The sequence below is a fragment of the Pseudophryne corroboree genome, chromosome 12 (assembly GCF_028390025.1).
Source record: "Pseudophryne corroboree isolate aPseCor3 chromosome 12, aPseCor3.hap2, whole genome shotgun sequence".
NCBI classification, from domain to species: Eukaryota; Metazoa; Chordata; class Amphibia; order Anura; family Myobatrachidae; genus Pseudophryne; species Pseudophryne corroboree.
In genome coordinates, this window is record NC_086455.1 from 114,782,858 (window position 1) to 114,808,086 (window position 25,229).

Genomic DNA, 25,229 nt, shown 5'->3' on the forward strand with positions numbered 1-25,229 from the left:
ACACAGGTTCTGTGGCTGGCTAAATTAAAGCCTGCATTTCACCTTTTTTTTAATCAGTCACAGAACCGTGTAAATCATAGGTGTACTGGATTAAAGGGAAATTATGGCAACCCTACCAATATCCAATCCATCAGAAGGATAAAACATTGGGGTTACTACACCTGTGCACAGGCCAAAGCAGTGTGCAGTATTTTACAAAATGCCAGGATGTAAGACGGCATATCCTCCAACATTTTACACTCGAAAACCGGTACAAATTAGGAAAGGGGCGTGGTCACTGGTAAAGGGGCAGTGGCCACGCCCTCTTTCCTATACTTTCAATGGAGATTTAGTTAGTTAAAAATCGATACAAAGCCCTTTTTGGCCGGTACAGACCATAAAAAAACGGTACAGTTTGAGGGTATGAGACGGAGATGCACCCCTTTATAGCAGACATGTTTTCCAGTTCTGATAACAGTCTGGAATTGCATCCCTTATTTGAGGATGTAGTTAGTATCCCCCGATGGACAGGATGTCAGCAGTCAGATGACCGATGCAGGAATCCGACACCTGTCAAAATGCCGACACAGAAATCCCGGCAGCTGGAATGCTGAACATAAGTATACCGGGAAAGGATAGGGTTAGGCTGCAGGAGGTCAGTGTTAAGGGTAAATTTAGTTTAGTTGCTCGTCACTGTCGGTATGCCGGTGTCAGTATTCTGACTACCGACATCCTCAATGCAGGTATTCCGTACCCAACCCTTTACTTGCACCATGAGACAACCTGACCCCAAAGACTGCCTTTGTCATTTCTATTGACACACTCTAGTTTTTTTATTTTCATTATTAAAACATTTTTAGTTAGTCTATAATAAGATGACTTCTAAATAATACAGCACTGAACTCAAAGTAGCATGGCTAAGATTTTTTTTTTCATAGTGTATTTGTCACTAAATAGAGCAACCAGAGGCTTCTCAGCAAAGCTATGAGTCACCGAGTAAGTTGACAGCCATGGGCCTATCTATAATGGGAGCAGGATGTGCAGTGTGCAACCCTACCTCCAGAGCAGGGACGTGCAGTCAAGGGAGGCAGGGGAGGCAGTGCCTCCCCTGTGATTGTTAAAATAATACAAAGAAGATACTGATACATATTTGTCATAAGTACCTTCTCTATTTAATTCTAATAATTTTATTAGCTTAAATTACTTTGGGAGGCACAGATAGCAGTGCCTCCCACAGATAATGGTAACGGGGACAGAGCAGGGTGCGGGGCCAAGCACTGGGCTGTAAAAGCCCATTTAAAAAGATGTGGAAAGAGGCACTTAAACAAGTGCCTCGCTGACAGGGACACCACCCCTATGTCAGCTAGGCACCTGTGATTGGACAGTGGTGTATCCGCTGTCCAAACACCCACAGGCGGCATGACAGGCGGCATTGGCGTCGGGTCCCGGCGGTGACTGCCGTTGAAGGTAGCCGGGAGGCTGGCTACAGCAGCGGCTGGCCTGATGCAGGAGTTAGTGCGCTGGCGGTAGTGGCCAGGACTGTCCCCTCTGGTTCCTCCTCCGCCGGCTCCGTCCTCCAGCTCCCAGCCAGCAGCATCATCATCATCATCATCATACCCAGGTCAGCCAGCAGCAGCAGCATCATCATACCCAGGTCAGTCTCAGTCTCTCTCTCATTTCCCCCTCCTGTGGAGGACTTCAGGCCTTTTTCCCCCTTCCTGTGGAGGACTTCAGGCCTTTTTCCCCCTTCCTGTGGAGGACTTCAGGCCTTTTCCCCCCTTCCTGTGGAGGACTTCAGGCCTTTTTCCCCCCTTCCTGTGGAGGACTTCAGGCCTTTTTCCCCCTTCCTGTGGAGGACATCAGGCCTTTTTCCCCCTTCCTGTGGAGGACTTCAGGCCTTTTTTCCCCCCTTCCTGTGGAGGACTTCAGGCCTTTTTCACCCTTCCTGTGGAGGACTTCAGGCCTTTTTCACCCTTCCTGTGGAGGACTTCAGGCCTTTTTCCCCCTTCCTGTGGAGGACTTCAGGCCTTTTCCCCCTTCCTGTGGATGATTTCAGGAACAAAGTTTGTAAGTATAATTTTCATTTTTACAGGTACCCCTATTGGATTCTACGGGACAAGTGGACATGATTCTCAGCGTGGGATGTAGGCAAGTATGTGTGAGTGTGTAAGTGTGCTTTAATAAATTTTTACTTTCAAGGTGTGTGTGTTGTGTTTTTATTTGGGTATTTTTTTGTTGTTGTAGAACTACAAGTACCAGCGGGCCCGGCTGGTTATACTTAGGAGGGGGGAACTCACACATTTTTTTTTTACTTATTTTTTTTTAACCCATTCAGACCCTTTTCCAAAGATAAGCATGCACGGATCTCACTGATCCGTGCATGACTATCACAACACGCCAGCAAAAAGCAGGTCTATTTGAAAGCTTCATTTTTTTACGAATTCTATGCTTTCCCGGCACTGTTTGGCTATTGTCGGCAGTGATTGAGAATACAAATTCTTAGTAAATTACCGAGTTCTATTAAATAACAGCCATGTTTGACCGATGGTCTATTGATTCGTATTTGTGTGGTAGGCAGCGTATCTCAATATGAATAGCCCCAACACTGCAGAGATTTGTTTAGTAAATTCCCGAGATCACACTTAGAAAAAAAAAGCCAACTCGAATGAAATCGGGACCTTAGCAAATATACCCCAGTGAGTGCAGTCTGGCCAGAGGGGGGAGAGGGGCCATGATTCCCAGCTTCTCACCTCCTCTCTCACTCTCTCCCGACCCCAGATTCCTGTTCAGGCTGCTCTTGTCACCGGCGATCCCCGCAGTTCTAAGCCCAGTTCCATGTAAGTAAATACCAATATAATTGTCATTCACTGTCTGTTCCCATCACCCTTTCCTTCTCTCTTTTACACTCTCACCCGCTGCTACTGCTGTTACCCTTTCCCTGGCATCACCCTCTCTCCCACTACAGCCACCCTTTACCCGGCATCACCCACTGCTGTCAACCTCTCCATGGCATCACCCTCCCCGTCACCTTCTCCCTGGCATCACCCACTGCTGTCACCCTCTCCCTGGTGATCCTCTCCCTGGCGTCACGCTCTTCCTGTCACCGTCTGCTGGCTATTTTGTTGTCCAGGACTTCCATTAACTTAATAGCGCCGCATCCAAAATTGCATTCAAGTCCTCCTCCCACTCCCTTCCCAGTCCCAAACACTAATTTTGATTTTTTTTTTCTACAAAAATTTACAATATATCACAAGTATGATGAGCAGGCAGGCAGCGGGCATTGGCGGCATCATAGAAACATAGAATTTGTCGGCAGATAAGAACCACTTGGCCCATCTAGTCTGCCCCTTTTTTTTTTTTTTTTTACATTATTTTTATATCTAACCTTATTTGATCCTTATTTCTTTGTAAGGATATGCTTATGTCTATCCCATGCATGTTTAAATTGCTCTACTGTCTTAGCCTCTACCACCTCTGATGGGAGGCTATTCCACTTGTCCACTACCCTTTCTGTGAAATAATTTTTCCGCAAATTTCCCCTGAACCTCCCCCCCTCCAGCCTCAGTGCATGTCCTCGTGTCCTATTGCTTCTTTTCATTTGGAGAATGTTTCCCTCCTGGACTTTGTTAAAACCCTTGATATATTTGAAAGTTTCTATCATGTCCCCCCTTTCCCTTCTCTGCTCCAAACTATACATATTGAGATTTCTTAGTCTTTCTGGGTAAGTTTTGTGATGTAGGCCATGCACCATTTTAGTTGCCCTCCTTTGTACAGTTTCTAATGTATTAATATCCTTTTGAAGATATGGCCTCCAGAACTGAATACAGTATTCTAGATGAGGCCGTACCAATGACCTATACAGTGGCATTATTACTTCTTTCTTTCTGCTGCTGATTCCTCTCCCAATGCAGCCAAGCATCTGACTAGCCTTCCTCATTGCCTTGTTACATTGCTTACCTGCCTTTAAGTCATCTGAAATAGTGACTCCTAGATCCCTTTCCTCCTCAATAGTTTCCAGTATAGTGCCATTAATACTATATTTAGCTTTATGATTTTTGATACCCAAGTGCATGATTTTGCATTTTTTGGCATTAAACTGTAATTGCCAGACTCTTGACCATTCCTCTAGTCTACCTAGATCCTCAATCATTTGTTTTACCCCACCTGGTATGTCTACCCTGTTGCATACCTTTGTGTCATCTGCAAAAAGGCATGCTTTCCCTTTAATGCCATTTGCAATGTCACCAATAAAGATATTAAAAAGCACTGGTCCAAGTACAGATCCCTGGGGTACTCCACTGGTAACATTTCCCTCATGTGAATGCACTCCATTTACCACAACTCTCTGTTTTCTATCCTTCAACCAAGATCTTATCCATTCAATAATCCTAATATCCAATCCCAAACTTTCAAGTTTATTTAGCAGTCTGCGATGTGGAACAGTGTCAAAAGCCTTACTAAAGTCTAGATAAGCTATATCCATGGCTCCACCTTTATCCATCACTTTAGTCACAAAATCAAAAAAGTCAATAAGATTTGTTTGACATGATCTCCCCCCAGTGAATCCATGCTGTTTGGGATCCTGTAAATTGCCGGATTTGAGATAATCTACAACTCTTTCTTTTAAGAGAGTTTCCATCAATTTCCCTACTACTGATGTAAGACTCACTGGTCTGTAGTTGTTTGCCTCTTCCTTGCTTCCACTTTTGTGCAGTGGGACTACGTTTGCTCTTTTCCAGTCCTCTGGAATTACTCCTGTAGCTAATGATTGGTTGAATAATTCTGTCAATGGTGCTACCAGCACCTCTTTAAGTTCTTTTAGTATCCTTGGATGTATCCCATCTGGCCCCATAGATTTGTCCACTTTCAGCTTTGAGAGTTCTGTTAGGACCTTCTCCTCTGTAAATGTACTTGTTTCATTTTCCTGAATATCCATGCAACTTAACTGTGGCCCCTTCCCCTCTCTTTCAGTAGTAAATACTGAGCAAAAATAATCGTTAAGATGATCTGCTATTAAATTGTCTCCTTCAACAAAACTCCCAGTGTCCGTCTTTAGTTTTATAATTCCGCCTTTTGTTTTTCTCCTTTCGCTTATATACCTAAAAAAAGTTTTGCCTCCTTTACCCACTGACTGGGCCATTTTCTCCTCAGCTTGTGCCTTTGCACATCTGATTACCTTCTTAGTCTCCTTCTGTCTAACAAGATATATCTCTTTGTCTTCATTATTTTGTGTCTGCTTATATTTCCTAAAAGCCATCTTTTTTGCTCTCACAATATTTGCTACTTCTTTTGCAAACCACACTGGCTTCCTTTTCCTTGTGTTTTTCCTAACAGTTTTGATACAAAGGTCTGTTGCTTCCAATATTGCACATTTTAATGTTTCCCACCTCTCCTGCACTGCTTCCAAGTTCCTCCACTCTGCCAAAGAATCGCTTACACATTTTCCCATCCCTACAAAATCAGCCTTCCTAAAATCCAACACCTTTGTTTTTGTATGGGACGAGTCAGTCTCTGTCTTAATGCTGAACCATACTGCTTGATGATCACTGGATCCCAGGTTTTCACCCACTTTTATGTCCGATAATCTGTCTCCATTTGTAAGTATTAAGTCTAATATTGCGTCTTTCCGAGTGGGCTCCCTCACCAATTGGTGGAGGGATGCTCCCTGAAGGGAATTTAAAATGTTCCTACTTCTAGTGGAACTAGCAACAGACTCCTCCCAGTTTACATCAGGAAGATTAAAGTCTCCCATGATTATTACCTCTCCTTTTAATGCCATTTTAGTTATGTCCTGCAATAGGTTCTTGTCGAGTTCCTCTTCCTGACCTGGTGGCCTGTATATCACGCCAATACGAATAATCAACTTTTCCCCTGTTTCTATGGTCACCCAAAGGGCCTCAGTTTTTTCTTCAATACTTTGTATTAATGTAGTATTTATGGTATTTTTTTTTACATACATTGCTACTCCTCCTCCGATTTTTCCAATTCTGTCCTTCCTAAATAAGGCATCGGACTGAGATGCAAATTAGTGGTGGAGAGCTGGGTCAGTTGATGGTGGCTGAGTTTGTAAGCCATTGGCGGTGGAAGCTGGTATCGGCTCAGGGGCATTGGCTCAGTGGCGGTAGGGGTCATCGGCAGGATTCGGCGGACATTATGGATGTAGTGCCTCACCGGCCACTGACCTCACCGCACAGCACTGCTCCAGAGGTGCCCACATCTCTCACTCTGTATTCAAATCACCATTGAACTCTGCAGAAAACATAGGAAATAGATCTGAGCATACACAGTAGCAGAGTCTACTCAGTGAATTCACCAGCGAAATTGGGGGAAAGCCTGCACAGATACTTCACACAGGCCCCCTTCTCCCTTGAACTGCCCCTGTTGACAGCCCATGGCTTGTATGTAATGCATGACTGGGACTTACAGTTCCACAGCAAATAGAAAGCCACATCTGTGCTACAGGCAAATTTTGACAACCATTGGGATTGATTAAATTAAACTCGGATTGAATATCATTGGAGGGAGCTCCTGGAGCAATTCAATTCAGTGCAATGTTAACTCACCGACTAGAGGATTTCAGCTCACACCCCTCCAGGGGTGTGAACAGAAATCCGACAGAACTAGGTCTGCAATGCTGTTTTGTACCCTAGCACCACACAAACAGCATTGCGTACTAGCACCCTAGGTGAGGCAGTTTGAACAGAGAATGTCCGTTCTCACGGCTAAACACCCTGTTTAGTCTACAAGTACGGGCATTCTCCAACTTAGCATTGCGTTGAACTGAATAGCACCCCCCCGGCGCTATTCAATTTGCTCTGTATTGAATCGACCCCATTGAAATAACATCTCACACACACACACCATAGAAACACATATGAATTACTGAAGTATTCTCAAAGTTCGTTTACAAAGCCATGCATGGCCAAAATAGCCAGGGAGGGCCATCCTGCTGAATGCAGCATGGCCCCCCCTTCACCCCCAACGTTCTTCACTGATGACATCAGCAAAAAAGTGTGTATGCACTTGCCGATGTTAGCTCCACTGCCGATATCACTGCGTACGCACAATCGTAGTGTGTACTCAGCATGAGCCTCTACTAAAAGTAAAAATAACAGCAAGTAGAATTATAGGTGTTATGTACAAGAAGCTATAAATGTAGGCAGCCTCATCACTGCCGCAAAGTGTACGTACTGGCATATGCATTGCGGCAAGCTGCATTATATGCTGTGACTGGTCGCAGCCGGCACTCGCCCACAGGAATGAGCACATGTATACCCTCCAACTATACCTTTTTGGCCGATACAGTAGTTTTTTTTTTTTTTTTTTAATGGTCTGTACTGGTCAAAAAGGGCTTTGTACTGGGTTTTGGCATCTCCCAATCCTATTCATTTCAATGGGAGCGTTGCAGGGCCACGTCCCCTTTCCAGATTAATACCGGTTTTCGGCACAGCAGTGTTAGAGGGTACGCGCGTGCATGCATTCATTTGTGGGCACACTAGCCGCACCAGCTGTGTTGAGATGCGTAGCACAGCAGATGAGAATGGCTACATTTGTATATCACAGTACTCCCAATTGTAAAGTGCAACAGTATATGCCAGTGGTTCCCAAACGCAGTCCTCAAATTGTAAATTGGGAGGGGTCTTTTGCAAATTCAGCTACAAGTGGCAAATTTCTACATTCCTTACAGGGAGCATCTCTCAAGCAATTGGTGACGGAGCCCACTCGCAAAGATTCAATATTAGATTTAATTCTTACAAATGGTGATAGGATATCCGACATATATGTGGGTGAGCACCTGGGATCCAGTGATCATCAAGCAGTATGGTTTAGAATAAAGACAGGATCCAACTCCTGTCATACAAAAACAAAGGTGTTGGATTTTAGAAATGCTGATTTTGCAAAAATGGGGAGATGTTTAAGTGATTCATTGGCGGACTGGTGGAACTTGGAAGGAATGCAGGAGAGGTGGGAAAAACTGAAAAGTGCAATACTAAGTGCAACTGATCTTTGTATCAAAACGGTTAGGAAAAGCACCAGGAAAAGGAAGCCAGTGCGGTTCACAAAAGAAGTATCAACTAGTGTGAAAGCAAAAAAGATGGCTTTTAGGAAATACAAACAGACTCAAAATAATAATGACAAAGAGGTGCATCTTGACAGACGGAAGGATGCTAAGAAAGTGATCAGACGTGCAAAGGCAGAAGCTGAGGAAAAAATGGCCCAGTCAGTAGATAAAGGGGGCAAAACTTTTTTTAAGTATATAAGTGAAAGGAGAAAATCAAATGGAGGAATAATAAGACTTAAGACAGAGAGTGAGAATTTGGTGGAGGGAGACAAGGCAATAGCAGATCACCTAAATAATTATTTTTGCTCAGTATTTACTACAGAAGAAGGGATGGGGCCACAGTTAAGTTGCAAGGACATTCATAAAAATAAGGTAGATGAAAGTACATTTACAGAGGAGAAGGTCCTAACAGAACTTTCACAACTAAAAGTGGATAAATCAATGGGACCAGATGGGATACACCCAAGGATACTCAAAGAGCTAAAAGATGTACTGTTTACACCGTTAACAGAGTTATTTAACCAGTCACTAAATACAGGTGCCATTCCAGAGGACTGGAAAAGAGCAAATGTAGTTCCACTGCACAAAAGTGGAAGCAAGGAAGAAGCAAGTAACTACAGACCAGTAAGCCTTACATCAGTAGTGGGGAAAGTAATGGAAAAACTATTAAAAGAAAGAGTTGTGGAATATCTTAAATCAAACCACTTACAGGATCCAAAACAGCATGGATTTACTGGTGGTAGATCATGCCAAACAAATCTTATTGACTTTTTTGACTCTGTGACGAAAATAATAGATCAAGGGGGAGCTGTAGATGTAGCATATCTAGACTTTAGTAAGACATTTGACACTGTCCCACATCGCAGACTGCTAAATAAACTTGAAAGCGTGGCGGTGGATTATAAAACAGTTAAATGGATAAGAACCTGGTTGCAGGATAGGAAACAGACAGTTGTAGTTAATGGAGCGCAATCTATGGAGGGAAATGTTACCAGTGGAGTACCCCAGGGATCTGTACTTGGTCCAGTTCTCTTTAATATCTTTGTTGGTGACATTGCAGATGGTATTGAAGGGAAGGTATGCCTTTTTGCAGATGATACAAAGATATGCAACAGGGTAGACACACCGGGAGGGGTAAAACAAATGATTGATGACCTAGCTAGGCTTGAGAAATGGTCAAGAACGTGGCAACTACAGTTTAATGCTAAAAAATGCAAAATCATGCACTTGGGTCTCAAAAATAGTATCAAGGGTACTATAATGGAAACTACTGAGGAGGAAAGGGATTTAGGAGTCACTATTTCAAGTGACTTGAAGGCAGGAAAGCAATGCAACAAAGCAATGAGAAAGGCAAGTCAGATGCTTGGTTGCATAGGGAGAGGAATCAGTAGCAGGAAAAAAGAAGTGATAATGCCACTGTATAGGTCATTGGTGCGGCCCCGTCTGGAATACTGTGTCCAGTTCTGGAGACCATGGGGTATATGCAATTCACGGCGAATCGCGGCAATTTTTCGCCGTTTTTTAATTCGACTTAATTCGACAGGTGAATTCCGGAAGGTGGCTTCCGGAATTCACCATATTCAATGAAAAACGGATTCGCCAGAATCGCGGGCGAAAATCGGCCGATTTGGCGGATTTTGCCGCGATTTTAAAAAACGGGAAAAAACGGGAAAAACCCGGAAAAAAATATGGCGTGGGGTCCCCCCTCCAAAGCATAACCAGCCTCGGGCTCTTCGAGCTGGTCCTGGTTCTAAAAATGCGGGGGAAAAATTGACAGGGGATCCCCCGTATTTTTAAAACCAGCACTGGGCTCTGCGCCTGGTGCTGGTGCCAAAATTACGGGGGACAAAAAGAGTAGGGGTCCCCCGTATTTTTAACACCAGCATCGGGCTCCACTAGCTGGACAGATAATGCCACAGCCGGGGGTCACTTTTATGCCGTGCCCTGCGGCCGTGGCATTAAATATCCAACTAGTCACCCCTGGCCGGGGTACCCTGGGGGAGTGTACTGTTTTTATTTGGGTATTTTTTTTCCAGTAGTACTACAGGTACCAGCGGGCCCGTTTTTCTCCCGCATGCTGGTACTTGTGGTTCTCCAAGTACCAGCTTGCGGGGGAGGCTTGCTGGGACTTGTAGTACTACTGGAAAAAACAATATCTTTTTATTATCACAAAAGGCTATCAGCCCCCCCATCCGCAGCCCATTGGATGGGGGGGGGGCAGCCTCGGGCTTCACCCCTGGCCCTTGGGTGGCTGGGGGGGGGACCACTTGATTGTAGGGGTCCCCACTCCCCCAGGGTACCCCGGCCAGGGGTGACTAGTTGGATATTTAATGCCACGGCCGCAGGGCACGGCATAAAAGTGACCCCCGGCTGTGGCATTATCTGTCCAGCTAGTGGAGCCCGATGCTGGTGTTAAAAATACGGGGGACCCCTACGCTTTTTGTCCCCCGTATTTTAGGCACCAGCACCAGGCGCAGAGCCCGGTGCTGGTTTTAAAAATACGGGGGATCCCCTGTCAATTTTTCCCCCGCATTTTTAGAACCAGGACCAGCTCGAAGAGCCCGAGGCTGGTTATGCTTTGGAGGGGGGACCCCACGCCATTTTTTTTTTAGGATTTTACCGTTCCAGCAATAAAAAAATAAATAAAAAAAAATAATATTTTAAAAAATATATAAATAATATTTGTGCCTCCAAAAAAAAAAAAAAAGTACCTAATCCCTTCTAATATAAATAGATCTGCTATTCCCAAAAAAAAAAAACACAAAAAAAAACATGTTTAAAATTTTTTTATTTGTTTTCACCCTCCAAAGTGTGGCGGATTGAAAATGACGAATTTGCTGTCTAAAAGCACTGCTGTCGAATTTCCAAACTTGAATTGAATATGCTTTGGTCGAATTGCAGCACTTGTATCATTGCAGAAAAGTCGAATTTGCAAAAATTCGAATTTCAAAAAGTCGAATTTTGAAAGTCCGTTTTTTGGTCGGAAAGCACTGAATTGCATAGGCGAATTTTTTTTTTGGTCGAAAATGACCCGAAATTCGACAATTTCGGGAATTCGACCGCAATTGCATATACCCCATATCTCCAGAAGGATATAAATACAGTAGAGAGTGTACAAAGAAGGCAACTAAAATGGTGCATGGCCTACATCACAAAACGTACCCGGAAAGGCTAAAAGATCTTAACATGTATAGTTTGGAGGAGAGAAGGGAAAGGGGAGACATGATAGAAACTTTCAAATATATCAAGGGTCTTAAAGTTCAGGAGGGAAACATTCTTCAAAGGAAGAGAAGTATTAGAACTCGAGGACATACACTGAGACTGGAGGGGGGGAGGTTCAGGGGAAATTTAAGGAAAAATTACTTCACAGAAAGGGTAGTGGATAAGTGGAATAGTCTCCCATCAGAGGTGGTAGAGGCTAAGGGTGTGTACACACGGTGAGATCCTTGCTATGTCCTATTTTTACTTGCGATTTCCCTTGAACTCCCCGGAGGCCAGATAGGACAGATTTTGACTAACTTTTCTTGAGATCTGTACTATGTGTGCTTACGATTTTGGCTTATGTGAGATTTTGGCTTATGTGAGATGTCATTGACATGTGAGAAGAACTAGATAGTACACCGATCTAGCAAGGATTGACTTGCCTGCACAGTCTATCTTTTCTTGCGATGCCGACCTGGCGGGACCGCACATCGGGATCGCAAGGTGATTTTCACCTTGCGATCTGCACTAACTTTTCTTACGATTTTGACTATATAGTCAAAATCTTAAGAATAAATCTCACCGTGTGTACACACCCTAAGACTGTAGAGCAATTTAAACATGCTTGGGATAGGCATATGAATATCCTTACAAAGAATTAAGGTTCAAAAAGGGTTGAGATTACCTAAAGGATAAAAAAAAAAAGGGCAGACTAGATGGGCCAAGTGGTTCTTATCTGCCGTCAAATTCTATGTTTCTATGTAACCCCAACAGTCCAGGTTTTAATGATATCCATGATTAGGCACAGGTGACTTAATTAGTACTTCAGTCAGTTTGATTATACAATATGTGCACAATCAGGAATATTCCTAAACATAGACTGATGGGGTGCCTTGAGGACCACGTTTGGGAACCATGGGTATTATGCTATTGGTATATAAGTATTATTATTATTATTATTATTATATAATAATAATAATAATAATAATAATAATAATAAGATTTTAAACCTACCGGTAAATCTATTTCTCCTAGTCCGTAGAGGATGCTGGGGACTCCGTAAGGACCATGGGGTATAGACGGGCTCCGCAGGAGATAGGGCACCTAAAAAGAACTTTGACTATGGGTGTGCACTGGCTCCTCCCTCTATGCCCCTCCTCCAGATCTCAGTTAGAGAACTGTGCCCAGAGGAGATGGACAATACAAGGCATGATTTAGCAATCCAAGCAATCCAAGGGCAAGATTCATACCAGCCCACACCAATCATACCATGTAACCTGGAACATACATAACCACCAGTTAACAGTATGAACAAACGACAGTAACGGTCCGAGACCGATGTCAACTGTAACATAACCCTTATGTAAGCAACAACTATATACAAGTCTTGCAGAGTTTCCGCACTGGGACGGGCGCCCAGCATCCTCTACGGACTAGGAGAAATAGATTTACCGGTAGGTTTAAAATCTTATTTTTTTTTACGTCCTAGAGGATGCTGGGGACTCCGTAAGGACCATGGGGTTTATACCAAAGCATCCAATCGGGCGGGAGAGTGCGTATGACTCTGCAGCACCGACTGAGCAAACTCAGTCGGTGCTAATAGAGAGGACAGTTTTAATGAGAGAGATAAGGCAGTTAATGATAAGGTCATTAGATACGAACGGAATATTATGGAACAAAAACAAAAAAAGTTCAGGAGGGACCTGTTTGATTATGAGAATGACATGGTACGATCTTATAGGAGAGATACAGAAAAACAACAAAAAAGAACTAGAGAACAACCACCACCACCCAGAGAGAGAGAATGGTCTAAAATCAAACCATTCAACAGAAATAGATATAGAGACTCTCCCTATTATAATGAGGATTCAAGAACCGAGAGAGGAGATAGGAGGGATTATTATCATTCTGATAACAAGTACACTCGCTCATTACAACAGCACAAAGGAAGGGGGGAATATAGAGAGGAGGCTCAGACAGATATCCAGATACAACATGCAAATACAAGGGATTTTTTAGGGGCACGTCCAAAGATCAAAGACCCTTATCATCACCAGAGAAACACCCCAAAAAGAAGCAGGGATTTAAGCCCCGAGGTAAGAGAGGAGGAAAGCATGAACAGAAAAAATCCAAGAAGGGTATAGTTCGGTCCTCAGCTGGCGTAAAATGTAAGAGAACTATTTTCAACCTGTCCAACAGAATTCTGAACCAATCAGAAATATCTCTGTTGGAGAAAGGTTTAAAATTCTCGCCAACCGACGAACCAAACATATTTGATCTATATGTCGAACTAAACCGCTATATCCGTGCTCTATGTCGCAAGAGATATTTCGCCAAAAGAAATCTCGAGCGCCATGGAAATGAATCTTTACCTATAGTGTTAGATTCAAATGATGATGTCATGCTTTCCACCCTCGAAGAACTCTGGGAACAAAATCATATTGAGGAGGACATCACCCCAACCTATAAAAAGATTTATGATGTACAGGAACCCAAACCCCCATTTAAATTAAAATCAGAGTTCTTCCCCATTTCGGCAAAGAGCAGTAGTATTGAGTCCTTTTATAAAATGACCCTAGAGGACTTCAAAGAACTGGTTGGGAAACAACAGAAACGTACTCACCACCAGTCCAACCTATCACGACAAGAGAGAAGGGCCCTTAAACTGCTCACTCAAGATACCACCATTACCATCAAGGAAGCAGATAAGGGAGGGGGGTTAGTTATAATGAACCAAGACGACTATATTAATGAGGCGTACAGACAATTGCATAATACTCAGTTTTATTCCACCCTTAGAACTAATCCAACCCTGCCCTTTTCACAAGAACTCCGTACTCTTTTGGATTCTGCGGTCAGTTCGGGGGTCATATCCAGGGATGAATACCGATTTATACTCCCTCCCTTTCCCGTCACACCCACTTTTTATTTTCTTCCGAAAATTCACAAATCACTCACTTCACCACCCGGGCGGCCTATAATTTCTGGTATCGATTCGCTCACCTCTAATTTATCCTACTACATAGACTCATTTCTTCAGCCACGAGTTTCCACACTGAGGTCACATCTGAGGGACACGACAGATTTTCTCAACAAAATTCAAAATATTTCCTGGAAATCAGGTTATGCATTTTTGACACTTGACGTCCAGGCACTCTATACACATATTCCTCACCATAAAGGCCTTGACTCCATACGCAAACGTCTGTCCTCGGATGGAGACCTCAGTGTGGAACACAGACAATTTCTATTGGACTGCATTTCCTTCATTCTTCATCACAATTATTTTCTTTTTCTGGATGTTTATTATTTGCAGGTGATGGGAACGGCCATGGGGACCAGGTTCGCTCCCAGTTATGCAAACCTATACATGGGTGACTTTGAAGATCACCATGTGTGGGGTGGCACCTGGGATGCGAACCTGGTTTTCTATGGCCGTTATATAGATGATCTTTTTATTATTTGGGATGGGGATTCTTCTTCAGCATCTTCCTTCGTTTCTTCTCTCAACTCTAATCATCACAATCTATCCTTCACTTTCACCTATAGTCAGGAAAGTATTGACTTCCTGGATGTGACCCTCAGAGTTGCAAATAATAAGATTATCACTTCTAATTATACCAAACCGGTGAATACTGACTCATATCTGCACTTCAAAAGTGCACATTATGCTCCCTGGAAACGTAATATTCCAAAGGGCCAACTAATGAGGTTGAGACGCAACTGTACTAAAACAGAAACCTTCCATACACAAGCTAATATGATGATCGAATCATTTAGAATAAGGGATTACCCTGAAACCATTCTAGTACAAGCCCTAAAAGAAGTCTCTAGCATGGACAGAAATGATCTTCTGACTAAACAAAAGGGCCAAAAATCCATTCAAAACCCCCAAAAACAAAATGTAATAGAAGATAGACAGTGTGCCTTTATCAGTAAATACAACAGATGCTCGGGACAAATCAAAGCTATTATTACTCGCAATTACAAAGTCCTTAGACAGGATAATATCCTTGGAAAACTATTACCAAGTAATGCACGAGTGATTTACAAGAAAAACAAAACATTAAAAACTATTTTAGCACCGAGTCATCTAAGAACGAATAAAGTAAATAACAAAATTCCCAATTCAAGTTGGTTGGTACAGAGACCATCCGGTTTCTACAGATGCGGCAAAACAAGATGCACTATGTGTTCTTACATGCCAAGAAAAACAACATCTGTACAATTACCATGTAATAATGAAGAATACATACTTCCAACGTTTACGAATTGTGATTCAAAATTCGTAATCTATCTCCTTAAGTGTGGTTGTAACCTATGTTATGTGGGAAGAACGACGAGACCACTTCACACAAGGTTCATGGAACACCGTCGCAACATCTTGAAGAACTGTACCACACATAGTGTCTCTAGACATTTTAATCATGTACACTCCAATAATCCTAGTAGCCTTTCCATTGTGTGCTTAGAATATATCGCACCCACAGCTAGAGGGGGTGATCGTTTTAAAAAATTATGCAACAGGGAGGTTTACTGGATGTTGAAATGTAATTCTTTACATCCCGACGGACTCAATGAAACAATAGAACTCAACTCTGTAATATAATAAACTTATAGAAATATAAAATATAAAATATAAAATATAAAAAATAATAAAATAAAAATATAAAAGAATGATATATACTCCTCCTTTCTCCTGTCTCTCTTCATATATATGGTGACACTACACGAATAATGATCCCTACATAATACTAAGTTCTGCTCTCTATTTTAGAAGTACCATCTGACACGAATATAGCTGTCCTCCTATTGACTTTACTGTGCGATTCCCCTGTTATCTATAACAATGGGAAATTGATTACTATTTTTAGTGACTATCATAGTACAAATATAATTATGTTATTTTGTAAATAAATGATCTATTAACTCGATTGCATGTCTCTGATAATACTGTTCCCCATTAGTATACTCTGACTCGTGCTTTAAATATGGGGGAATTATTGCTACAGAGTTATATTCCCGATTTGCAGATCTATGATAATACTGTTTATTAATTAAATTTTCCTGTGCCATTTTTGTGTTACTCAATTACGGCTCAGATGGGCCAGTGCGCATGCGCGGGTTGCGGCTGGCCGTGCTCACTCTGCCCCTGGCGACCCGTTGCCATGACGCGGCGCTCTGGCTCCGACCACGTGACTGATCACGTGTTCTGGCGTCACGTGCCGCGCGTCGTGGTGGGGGCCGCCGGGTAATCACGGTGGATGCGGGAGTGCGCACACCTGGCGCATGCGCACCAGTAATCAACATCAACACCCTACGTCAGACTAGTCATCTGACGTATGATAGCCAATCACTCACAACTATTAGATCATGTGACTAGTGTGGTCACATGATCGGACTGGAAGATAATCACATCATAATTAAATTTAGTTTTCAATCGTTTCTACTGCTCGTTTTTAGAAATAAACTGCTGTATACACATGTGAGACCAATTACAATATGAACTGTGTGTTATTTTTATATTTTCGGACGGTTAGGTTGTTGTTGCATAATTAGTTTGACAGGTGTCTGTGATGATATTAAATTGCTCAGGGTTTATAAGGAGCCCCAGGACAGCACTCTAACATTCACTCCTGAAGAAGCTGGGTGTCAACACCAGCGAAACGCGTTGAGTTAGAGACCGTAGGACACATCCTAAAACTATCCTCAAACATCACTGGACTTCATCATTATCACCACCCATACGGCACAAATTGGACTGCATTTCCCTGGACATCCTCATCTGTGGAGAAAATTGGAGGTTTCCCTATCCGCCTGAAACGCCTGCATTGGTATGCTTAAAAAGGGACTATTCTATACTCCATTGCTATAATTATTCTCCAACAAACAAATTTATGGATATCATTCCAGAGGAAGTCCTAGCCAGGGTATGAAGTAGACTTTGTTGAGGAAATATGTGGATGTGTTCTTTCATATGATCATTTTAATTCTTAATCATGCTCTTTAAGCACCTGTGATTTTATGTTATTTGTTATTTTTTTATTAAATTTATTATATATATTTTTAAACTTCAACCTACCGTCCTGAATTTATATTCATTTATCCATACACTTTTAATTAGAATATTATTATTATTATTATTAATTAATTATTATTTTTATTATTAATATAATTCAAGCGCTGGTGACTATTAATTCTATTGCCGAAATAGATTTACCGGTAGGTTTAAAATCTTATTTTTTTTTACGTCCTAGAGGATGCTGGGGACTCCGTAAGGACCATGGGGTTTATACCAAAGCATCCAATCGGGCGGGAGAGTGCGTATGACTCTGCAGCACCGACTGAGCAAACTCTACGTCCTCATCAGCCAGCGTATCAAACTTGTAGAATTTAGCAAAAGTGTTTGACCCCGACCAAGTCGCCGCTCAGCAAAGTTGTAATGCCGAGACGCCTCGGGCAGCCGCCCAAGAAGAGCCCACCTTCCTAGTGGAATGGGCCTTAACCGAATTTGGTACCGGCAATCCAGCCGTAGAGTGAGCCTGCTGAATCGTATTACAGATCCAGCGAGCAATAGTCTGCTTCGAAGCAGGAGCGCCAATCTTATTGGCCGCATACAGGACAAACAAAGCCTCTGTTTTCCTAATTCTAGCCGTCCTGGCTACATAAATTTTTAAGGCCCTGACTACGTCCAGGGATCTGGAATCCTCCAGGTCACTTGTAGCCACAGGCACCACAATAGGTTGATTCATATGGAACGAAGAAACCACTTTAGGCAAAAATTGCGGACGTGTACTCAATTCAGCTCGATCCACATGAAAAATCAAGTAGGGGCTCTTGTGTGACAAAGCCGCCAGTTCTGACACTTGCCTTGCTGATGCTAAGGCCAACAACATGACCACCTTCCAGGTAAGAAATTTCAACTCAACCTTGGTAAGCGGTTCAAACCAGTGTGATTTTAGGAACTGCAACACCACGTTCAGGTCCCATGGTGCCACTGGAGGCACAAAAGGGGGCTGGATGTGCAGCACTCCCTTTATAAACGTCTGGACTTCTGGAAGAGAAGCCAATTCCTTCTGAAAGAAAATCGAGAGGGCCGAAATCTGTACCTTAACAGAGCCTAATTTCAGGCCCATATCCACTCCTGTCTGTAGGAAGTGGAGAAGATGACCCAGATTAAAATCTTCCGTAGGTGCATTCTTGGTCTCACACCAAGACACATACTTTCGCCAGATACGGTGACAATGTTTTATCGTCACCTCCTTCCTAGCCTTTATTAAAGTAGGGATGACCTCATCCGGAATCCCCTTTTTCGCTAGGATTCGGCGTTCAACCGCCATGCCGTCAAACGTAACCGCGGTAAGTCTTGAAATACACAGTGCCCCTGCTGCAACAGGTCTTCCCTCAGAGGAAGAGGCCAGGGATCTCCTGTGAGCATCTCTTGTAGATCCGAGTACCAGGTCCTTCGAGGCCAGTCTGGGACAACGAGTATCGTTCATACTCTTCTTCGTCTTATGATCCTCAACACTTTTGTGATGAGAGGAAGAGGAGGAAACACGTAGACCGATTTGAACACCCACGGTGTTACCAGAGCGTCTACTGCTACTGCCTGAGGGTCCAGAGACCTGGCGCAGTACCTCCGAAGTTTTTTGTTGAGGCGTGACGCCATCATGTCTATTTGAGGAGTTCCCCAAAGACGTGTTACGTCTGGAAAGACTTCTTGATGAAGTCCCCACTCTCCTGGATGGAGATCGTGTCTGCTGAGGAAGTCTGCTTCCCAGTTGTCCACTCCCGGAATGAAGACAGCTGACAGAGCGCTTACATGATTTTCTGCCCAGCGAAGGATCCTTGTGGCTTCCGCCATCGCGACTCTGCTTTTTGTTCCGCCTTGGCGGTTCACATGAGCCACTGCTGTGACATTGTCTGATTGAATCAGAACCGGTAGGTTTCGAAGAAAACTCTCCGCTTGTCGAAGGCCGTTGTAAATGGCCCTGAGTTCCAACACATTGATGTGTAGACAGGACTCCTGGTCTGACCAAAGACCCTGAAAATGTTTTCCCTGTGTGACCGCTCCCCATCCTCGGAGGCTCGCGTCCGTGGTAACCAGGATCCAATCCTGAATTCCGAACCTGCGACCCTCCAGAAGGTGAGCACTTTGCAACCATCACAGGAGGGACACTCTGGTCCCTGGGGACAGAGTTATTTTCCGATGTAAGTGCAGATGGGACCCGGACCACTTGTCCAGAAGGTCCCATTGAAAAGTCCTTGCATGGAACCTTCCGAAGGGAATGGCCTCGTAGGCCGCCACCATTTTCCCCAGAACTCGAGTGCATTGGTGAACTGACACCCTTTTCGGTTTTAGCAGGTCTCTGACCATGTTCTGGATGTCTTGGGCTCTCTCTATTGGGAGGAAGACCTTCATTTGTTCCGTATCCAGTATCATACCTAGGAACGGTAGTCGAGTTGTCGGAATCAACTGTGACTTTGGTAGATTTAAAATCCAACCGTGTTGCTGGAGCACTCTCAGAGACAGCGCCACACTGCTCAGCAATTTCTCCCTTGATCTCGCTTTTATCAGGAGATCGTCCAAGTATGGGATAATTGTGACTCCATGCTTGCGCAGGACCACCATCATTTCCGCCATTATCTTGGTGAAAACCTCGGGGGCCGCGGAGAGTCCAAACGGCAACGTCTGAAATTGGTAATGACAATCCTGTACAGCGAATCTCAGGTATTCCTGATGGGGGGCATATATGGGGACATGAAGGTATGCATCCTCTATGTCCAGAAACACCATAAACTCCCCCTCCTCCATGTTGGCTATTATCGCTCTGAGAGATTCCATTTTGAATTTGAATCTTTTTATGTACAGGTTTGGGGATTTCAGATTCAAAATAGGTCTGACCGAACCGTCCGGTTTCGGGACCACAAATAGGGTTGAGTAGTAACCGCTTCCCTGCTGGTGCAGGGGAACCTTGATTATCACTTGCTGTATACACAGCGTTTGAATTGCAGCTAACACTATATCCCTTTCCGATGTGGAAGCTGGTAGGGCCGATTTGAAAAATCGGCGCGGGGGCACCTCCTCGAATTCCAATTTGTAACCCTGGGAAACTATTTCCAACACCCAGGGATTCAGGTCCGACTGACCCAGGCCTGACTGAAAAGTCGAAGACATGCTCCCACCGGTGCGGACTTCCTCAGGGGAGCCCCAGCGTCATGCTGTGGGTTTTGGAGCAGCCGGGGAGGACTTTTGTTCCTGGGCACCTGCCGAAGCAGGTGCTCTCTTGCCTCTGCCCTCACCTCTGGCGAGGAAAGAGGATCCCCGACCTCTTTTGGACTTGTGCGACCGAAGGGACTGCATCTGATAGGGTGTTACTTTCTTTTGCTGTTGGGGAATATATGGTAAAAAATTTGATTTACCTGCTGTAGCTATGGAAACCAGGTCCGTCAGCCATCCCCAAACAATACATCACCCTTATAGGGTAGTACTTCCATATGTTTTTTGGAATCCGCATCACCCGTCCATTGGCGAGTCCATAAGGATCTTCTCGCTGAGACAGACATGGCATTGGCCCTAGAAGCTAGCAATCCAATGTCCCTTTGAGCATCCCTCATAAATAAGACTGCTTCTTTAATATGGGCTAGAGTTAGGAATATAGTATCCTTATCCATATTATCAAATTGATCTGTCAGCTCATCTGTCCAAGCTGCAATTGCGCTACACACCCATGCCGACGCAATTGTCGGTCTTAGCACAGTACCCGTATGAGAATAAATACCCTTTAAGGTAGTTTCTTGCCTGCGATCTGCAGGGTCCTTAAGGGCTGCTGTGTCAGGAGACGGTAGCGCCACTTTCTTGGACAAGCGCGTCAGGACCTTGTCCACAGTGGGGGGTGATTCCCAAATCTCCCTGTCCTGCTTAGGGAAGGGGTATGCCATATAAATTCTTTTGGGGATCTGCGGCCTCTTATCCGGAGTCTCCCAAGCTTTTCCAAAGAATTCATTTAATTCATGAGATGTGGGAAAGTTAATAATCTGTTTCTTTTCCTTAAACATGTGTACCCTTGTGTCGGGGACTGAGGGTTCATCCACAATATGCAACACATCCCTTATTGCCACAATCATACACAGAATGGTTTTAGTCACCCTAGGGTGCAATTTTACTTCGTCATAGTCGACACTGGAATCAGAATCCGTGTCGGTAGTAGTGTCTTGTGTTAAGGGACGCTTTTGAGACCCCGACGGGCCCTGTGAGTCGGTCCAATCCGAGGATTGACCCCCTGATGTCCCCCCTAATTCAGCCTTATCAAGCCTTTTATGTAAAGATGCCACACTTGCATTCAACATATGCCACATGTCCATCCAATCTGGAGCCGGCACAACCGACGGGGACACACCACTCAATTGCTCCACACACGTACCGACACCCCACACACACAGGGATTAACCTATAAGGGGACAAAACCCCAACCAGGTCCTAAGGAGAGACAGAGAGAGAGTATGCCAGCACACACCAGCGCTTAAAAACACTGGAAAAAATATGTCCAGATAGCGCTTTTTTATATAGAATATGCCAATTCCCACTCACTGCGTCGCTAATGTGCCACCCTCCTCTTTTTTCAAGCCTGTGAAGTTCAGCAGGGGAGAGACCAGGGAGCCAGCGTGTTCCTCATGCGGCTTCTGTGGAGAAAATGGCGCTGGTTAGTGCTGAGGATCAAGCCCCGCCCACCCGACGGCGGGCTTCGGTCCCAGTGATTTTTCAATAAAATGGCGGGGGATCATAGATTTACTGCCTCCGCAGCCTAATCAAACTGTATTTGGCCAAAATGTGAGGTTTATTGCTGCCCAGGGCGCCCCCCCTGCGCCCTGCACCCTTCAGTGCTGCTGTGTGTGTGTGTGACTGGGAGCAATGGCCTCATGAAGATCTGATGTCTTCTGCCGCCTAAGATGTCTTCTGCCCTCTCTATCCGGCTTCTATCTTCGGCATCTGTGAGGAGGACGGCGGCGCGGCTCCGGGACGAACCCCAGGTGAGACCTGTGTTCCGACTCCCTCTGGAGCTAATGGTGTCCAGTAGCCTTAGAAGCAGTGCCCAACTTGACAAGCCAGCTCTGCTTCTCTCTCCTCGGTCCCACGATGCAGGGAGCCTGTTGCCAACAGGACTCCCTGAAAATAAAAAACCTAACAAAATTCTTCTTCAACAGAAAACTCTGGAGAGCTCTTTGCAGTGCACCCATTCTCCTCTGGGCACAAGATCTAACTGAGGTCTGGAGGAGGGGCATAGAGGGAGGAGCCAGTGCACACCCATAGTCAAAGTTCTTTTTAGGTGCCCTATCTCCTGCGGAGCCCGTCTATACCCCATGGTCCTTACGGAGTCCCCAGCATCCTCTAGGACGTAAGAGAAAATAATAATAAATAAGATTTTACTTACCGATAAATCTATTTCTCATAGTCCGTAGTGGATGCTGGGGACTCCGTCAGGACCATGGGGAATAGCGGCTCCGCAGGAGACAGGGCACAAAAGCAAGCTTTTAGGATCACATGGTGTGTACTGGCTCCTCCCCCTATGACCCTCCTCCAAGCCTCAGTTAGGTACTGTGCCCGGACGAGCGTACACAATAAGGAAGGATCTTGAATCCCGGGTAAGACTCATACCAGCCACACCAATCACACCGTACAACTTGTGATTTGAACCCAGTTAACAGTATGATAACAATGAAGTAGCCTCTAAAAAAGATGGCTCACAACAATAATAACCCGATTTTTTTGTAACAATAACTATGTACAAGTAATGCAGACAATCCGCACTTGGGATGGGCGCCCAGCATCCACTACGGACTATGAGAAATAGATTTATCGGTAAGTAAAATCTTATTTTCTGTAACGTCCTAGTGGATGCTGGGGACTCCGTCAGGACCATGGGGATTATACCAAAGCTCCCAAACGGGCGGGAGAGTGCGGATGACTCTGCAGCACCGAATGAGAGAACTCCAGGTCCTCCTCAGCCAGGGTATCAAATTTGTAGAATTTAGCAAACGTGTTTGCCCCTGACCAAGTAGCTGCTCGGCAAAGTTGTAAAGCCGAGACCCCTCGGGCAGCCGCCCAAGATGAGCCCACCTTCCTTGTGGAATGGGCATTTACAGATTTTGGCTGTGGCAGGCCTGCCACAGAATGTGCAAGCTGAATTGTACTACAAATCCAACGAGCAATAGTCTGCTTAGAAGCAGGAGCACCCAGCTTTTTGGGTGCCTACAATATAAACAGCAAGTCAGACTTTCTGACTCCAGCCGTCCTGGAATTATATATATATATATTTTCAGGGCCCTGACAACGTCTAGCAACTTGGAGTCTTCCAAGTCCCTAGTAGCCGCAGGCACCACAATAGGTTGTTTCAGGTGAAACGCTGACACCACCTTAGGAAGAAACTGGGGACGAGTCCGCAGTTCTGCCCTGTCCGAATGGAAAATCAAATATGGGCTTTTGTAAGACAAAGCCGCCAATTTTGACAATCGCCTGGCCGAGGCCAGGGCCAACAGCATGGTCACTTTCCATGTGAGATATTTCAAATCCACAGATTTGAGTGGTTCAAACCAATATGATTTGAGGAATCCCAACACTACGTTGAGATCCCACGGTGCCACTGGAGGCACACAAGGGCTGTATATGCAATACTCCCTTGACAAACGTCTGGACTTCAGGAACTGAAGCCAATTCTTTCTGGAAGAAAATCTATAGGGCCGAAACTTGAACCTTAATGGACCCCAATTTGAGGCTCCTAGACACTCCTGTTTGCAGGAAGTGCAGAAATCGACCTAGTTGAAATTTTTTCGTGGGGCCTTCCTGGCCTCACCCACGCAACATATTTTTACCACATGTGGTGATAACGTTGTGCGGTCACTTCCTTCCTGGCTTTGACCAGGGTAGGTATGACCTCTTCCGGAATGCCTTTTTCCTTAGGATCCGGCGTTCAACCGCCATGCCGTCAAACGCAGTCGCGGTAAGTCTTGGAACAGACAAGGTCCCTGCTGGAGCAGGTCCTTTCTTAAAGGCCGATGCCACGGTTCCTCTTGGAACAGACATGGTACTTGCTGAAAGCAAATCCCTTCTTAGCTCCCGAGGCCATTAGTCCTCTGTGAGCATCTCTTGAAGTTCCGGTTACCAAGTCCCTCTTGGCCAATCCGGAGCCACGAGTATAGTTCTTACTCCTCTATGTCTTATAATTCTCAATACCTTGGTTATGAGAAGCAGAGGAGGGAATACATACACCGACTGTTACACCCACGGTGTTACCAGGACGTCCACAGCTATCGCCTGAAGGTCTCGTGACCTGGCGCAATACCTGTCCCATTTTTTGTTCGGGCGGGACGCCATCATGTCCACCTTTGGTCTTTCCCAACGGTTCACAATCATGCGGAAAACTTCCCGATGAAGTTCCCACTCTCCCGGGTGGAGGTCGTGCCTGCTGCGGAAGTCTGCTTCCCAGTCGTCCACTCCCGGAATGAACACTGCTGACAGTGCTATCACATGATTTTCCGCCTAGCGAAAAATCCTTGCAGTTTTGCCACTGCCCTCCTGCTTCTTGTGCCGCCCTTTCTGTTTACGTGGGCGACTGCCGTGATGTTATCCCACTGGATCAATACCGGCTGACCTTGAAGCAGAGGTCTTGCTAAGCTTAGAGCATTATAAATTTGCTCTTAGCTCCAGTATATTTATGTGGAGAGAATTCTCCAGACTTGATCACACTCCTTGTGTGACTGCTCCCCAGCCTCTCAGGCTGGCCTCCGTGGTCACGAGCATCCAATCCTGAATGCCGAATCTGCGGCCCTCTAGAAGATGAGCACTCTGTAATCACCACAGGAGAGACACCCTTGTCCTTGGATATAGGGTTATCCGCTGATGCATCTGAAGATGCGATCCGGACCATTTGTCCAGCAGATCCCACTGAAGAGTTCTTGCGTGAAATCTGCCGAATGGAAGCGCTTCGTA

The 25,229-nt window shown here is 44.7% G+C and overlaps 1 protein-coding gene across 4 annotated transcripts in view; it reads right to left on the reverse strand.

Annotated features, from left to right (window-relative positions):
• Positions 1–25,229, reverse strand: part of LOC134980882 (uncharacterized) — a 165,609-nt gene that overhangs the window by 133,650 nt on the left and 6,730 nt on the right. The window lies entirely within an intron of this gene.